This window comes from Eutrema salsugineum, unplaced genomic scaffold (genome assembly GCF_000478725.1).
Source record: "Eutrema salsugineum unplaced genomic scaffold, Eutsalg1_0 scaffold_31, whole genome shotgun sequence".
Taxonomy (NCBI): domain Eukaryota; kingdom Viridiplantae; phylum Streptophyta; class Magnoliopsida; order Brassicales; family Brassicaceae; genus Eutrema; species Eutrema salsugineum.
Genome location: NW_006256750.1, coordinates 1 through 3,768, shown reverse-complemented (window position 1 = coordinate 3,768; position 3,768 = coordinate 1). Strand labels below are relative to the sequence as shown.

Genomic DNA, 3,768 nt, shown 5'->3' with positions numbered 1-3,768 from the left:
GAGGCTTATGTTTTAAAAAACGCCCGGAAGAGGGTCTTAAACTCAAAATTTTGGCATCGTAAACCGCACCCTTGGTCTTTAGACTCTTGGGCAAGCCTGAGAGCACTCTAGGGGCTTTCCGAAAAGTTGTTGTAGGAGGCCTGGTTCCACACGGTCTAGAAATAGCGTCCTTCGGAAGATGCCTTGTTTTTCAAATCAAAAGACCAAAAAAAAAATAAAAACAAAAAAATCAAGAGGAACAAAAAAAGGTGCAACACGAGGACTTCCCGGGAGGTCACCCATCCTAGTACTACTCTCGCCCAAGCACGCTTAGCTGCGGAGTTCTGATGGGATTCAGTGCACTAGTGCTGGTATAATCGCACCCATCAGTATATGTATTGCATTAGCATATATCCTTTGGCTTTGAGTCCGCAATGAAATCTCTTCCCGTGTGTTGCACTGTTTATATGGATTTTCCCGCCCAGCTGCGACGAGCATTCATTCCAAGATATATAAGTTAGGACACAACGTTTGACGACACTAAAACCGAGGCTTATGTTTTAGAAAAACGCCCGGAAGAGGGTCTGAAACTCAAAATTTTGGCCTCGTAAACCGCACCCTTGCTCTTTAGACTCTTGGGCAAGCCCGAGAGCACTCTAGGGGCTTTTCGAATAGTCTTTGTAGGAGGCGTGGTTCCACACGGTCTAGAAATAGCGTCCTTCCGAAGATGCCTTGTTTTTCAAATGAAAAGACCAAAAAAAAAAAAACAAAAAAGGGGCGCAACACAAGGACATCCCGGGAGATCACCCATCCTAGTACTACTCTCGCCCAAGCACGCTTAACTGCGGAGTTCTGATGGGATTCGGTGCATTAGTGCTGGTATGATCGCACCCATCAGTATATGTATCGCATTAGCATATATACTTTGGCTTTTAGTCCGCAATGAAATCTCTTCGCGTGTGTTGCACTGTTTATATGGGTTTTCCTGCCCAGCTGCGACGAGCATTCGTGCCAAGATATATAAGTTAGGACACCACGTTTGACGATACTAAAACCGAGGCTTATGTTTTAGAAAAACACCCGGAAGAGGGTTTAAAACACAAAATTTTGGCCTCGTAAACCGCACCCTTGGTCTTTAGACTCTTGGGCAAGCCCGAGAGCACTCTAGGGGCTTTCCGAAAAGTTGTTGTAGGAGGCGTGGTTCCACACGGTCTAGAAATAGCGTCCTTCGGAAGATGCCTTGTTTTTCAAATGAAAAAAAAAAAAAAACAAAAAAATCAAGAGGAACAAAAAAGGGGTGCAACACGAGGACTTCCCGAGAGGTCACCCATCCTAGTACTACTCTCACCCAAGCACGCTTAACTGCGGTGTTATGATGGGATCCGGTGCATTAGTGCTGATATGATCGCACCCGTTAGTATATGTATCGCATTAGCATATATCCTTTGGCTTTGAGTCCGCAATGAAATCTCTTCGCTTGTGTTGCACTGTTTATATGGGTTTTCCCGCCCAGCTGCGACGAGCATTCGTGCCAAGATATATAAGTTAGGACACCACGTTTGACGATACTAAAACCGAGGCTTATGTTTTAAAAAAACGCCCGGAAGAGGGTCTTAAACTCAAAATTTTGGCATCGTAAACCGCACCCTTGGTCTTTAGACTCTTGGGCAAGCCTGAGAGCACTCTAGGGGCTTTCCGAAAAGTTGTTGTAGGAGGCCTGGTTCCACACGGTCTAGAAATAGCGTCCTTCGGAAAATGCCTTGTTTTTCAAATGAAAAGACCAAAAAAAAAAACAAAAGAATCAAGAGGAACAAAAAAGGGTGCAACACGAGAACTTCCCGGGAGGTCACCCATCCTAGTACTACACTCGCCCAAGCACGCTTAACTGCGGAGTTCTGATGGGATTCAGTGCACTAGTGCTGATATAATCGCACCCATCTGTATATGTATCGCATTAGCATAAATCCTTTGGGTTTGAGTCCGCAATGAAATCTCTTCGCGTGTGTTGCACTGTTTATATGGGTTTTCCCGCCCAGCTGCGACGAGCATTCGTGCCAAGATATATAAGTTAGGACACCACGTTTGACGACACTAAAACCGGGCTTATGTTTTAAAAAAACGCCCGGAAAAGGGTCTTAAACTCAAAATTTTGGCCTCGTAAACCGCACCCTTGGTCTTTAGACTCTTAGGCAAGCCTGAGAGCACTCTAGGGGCTTTCCGAAAAGTTGTTGTAGGAGGCCTGGTTCCACACAGTCTAGAAATAGCGTCCTTTGGAAGATGCCTTGTTTTTCAAATGAAAAGACCAAAAAAAAAAAAAACAAAAAAGGGGCGCAACACAAGGACATCCCGGGAGATCACCCATCCTAGTACTACACTCGCCCAAGCACGCTTAACTGCGGAGTTGTGATTGGATTCAGTGCACTAGTGCTGGTATGATCGCACCCATCAGTATATGTATCGCATTAGCATATATACTTTGGCTTTGAGTCTGCAATGAAATCTCTTCGCGTGTGTTGCACTGTTTATATGGGGTTTTCCTGCCCAGCTGCGACGAGCATTCATTCCAAGATATATAAGTTAGGACACAACGTTTGACGACACTAAAACCGAGGCTTATGTTTTAGAAAAATGCCCGGAAGAGGGTCTGAAACTCAAAATTTTGGCCTCGTAAACCGCACCCTTGCTCTATAGACTCTTCGGCAAGCCCGAGAGCACTCTAGGGACTTTTAGAATAGTCTTCGTAGGAGGCGGGGTTCCACACGGTTTAGAAATAGCGTCCTTCCGAAGATGCCTTGTTTTTCAAATGAAAAGACCAAAAAAAAAAAAAACAAAAAAGGGGCGCAACACAAGGACATCCCGGGAGATCACCCATCCTAGTACTACTCTCGCCCAAGCACGCTTAACTGCGGAGTTCTGATGGGATTCGGTGCATTAGTGCTGGTATGATCGCACCCATCAGTATATGTATCGCATTAGCATATATACTTTGGCTTTGAGTCCGCAATGAAATCTCTTCGCGTGTGTTGCACTGTTTATATGGGTTTTCCTGCCCAGCTGCGACGAGCATTCGTGCCAAGATATATAAGTTAGGACACCACGTTTGACGATACTAAAACTGAGGCTTATGTTTTAAAAAAACGCCCGGAAAAGGGTCTTAAACTCAAAATTTTGGCCTCGTAAACCGCACCATTGGTCTTTAGACTCTTAGGCAAGCCTGAGAGCACTCTAGGGGCTTTCCGAAAAGTTGTTGTAGGAGGTCTGGTTCCACACAGTCTAGAAATAGCGTCCTTTGGAAGATGCCTTGTTTTTCAAATGAAAAGACCAAAAAAAAAATAAAAACAAAAAAATCAAGAGGAACAAAAAAAGGTGCAACACGAGGACTTCCCGGGAGGTCACCCATCCTAGTACTACTCTCGCCCAAGCACGCTTAGCTGCGGAGTTCTGATGGGATTCAGTGCACTAGTGCTGGTATAATCGCACCCATCAGTATATGTATTGCATTAGCATATATCCTTTGGCTTTGAGTCCGCAATGAAATCTCTTCGCGTGTGTTGCACTGTTTATATGGATTTTCCCGCCCAGCTGCGACGAGCATTCGTTCCAAGATATATAAGTTAGGAGACCACGTTTGACGACACTAAAACCGAGGCTTATGTTTTAGAAAAACGCCCGGAAGAGGGTCTAAAACTCAAAATTTTGGCCTCGTAAACCGCACCCTTGCTCTTTAGACTCTTGGGCAAGCCCGAGAGCACTCTAGGGGCTTTTCGAAAAGTCTTTGTAGGAGGCGTG

General features: G+C 45.1%; 6 non-coding genes and 1 pseudogene across 6 annotated transcripts; all 7 read right to left on the bottom strand.

Annotated features, from left to right (window-relative positions):
* Window positions 1–245: 245 nt before the first annotated feature.
* On the bottom strand, window positions 246–364 carry LOC112085071. Its single transcript, XR_002898691.1, has one exon. It is a non-coding gene; the product is annotated as a 5S ribosomal RNA (ribosomal RNA).
* A 389-nt stretch (window positions 365–753) lies between these two features.
* LOC112085054 lies at window positions 754–872 on the bottom strand. The gene has a single exon (XR_002898674.1). It is a non-coding gene; the product is annotated as a 5S ribosomal RNA (ribosomal RNA).
* A 401-nt stretch (window positions 873–1,273) lies between these two features.
* LOC112085061 lies at window positions 1,274–1,392 on the bottom strand. Its single transcript, XR_002898681.1, has one exon. It is a non-coding gene; the product is annotated as a 5S ribosomal RNA (ribosomal RNA).
* Window positions 1,393–1,796: 404 nt separating this feature from the next.
* Window positions 1,797–1,915, bottom strand: LOC112085052. Its single transcript, XR_002898672.1, has one exon. It is a non-coding gene; the product is annotated as a 5S ribosomal RNA (ribosomal RNA).
* Window positions 1,916–2,304: 389 nt separating this feature from the next.
* On the bottom strand, window positions 2,305–2,423 carry LOC112085077 (annotated as a pseudogene).
* Window positions 2,424–2,814: 391 nt separating this feature from the next.
* Window positions 2,815–2,933, bottom strand: LOC112085053. The gene has a single exon (XR_002898673.1). It is a non-coding gene; the product is annotated as a 5S ribosomal RNA (ribosomal RNA).
* A 409-nt stretch (window positions 2,934–3,342) lies between these two features.
* Window positions 3,343–3,461, bottom strand: LOC112085060. Its single transcript, XR_002898680.1, has one exon. It is a non-coding gene; the product is annotated as a 5S ribosomal RNA (ribosomal RNA).
* Window positions 3,462–3,768: the final 307 nt, after the last annotated feature.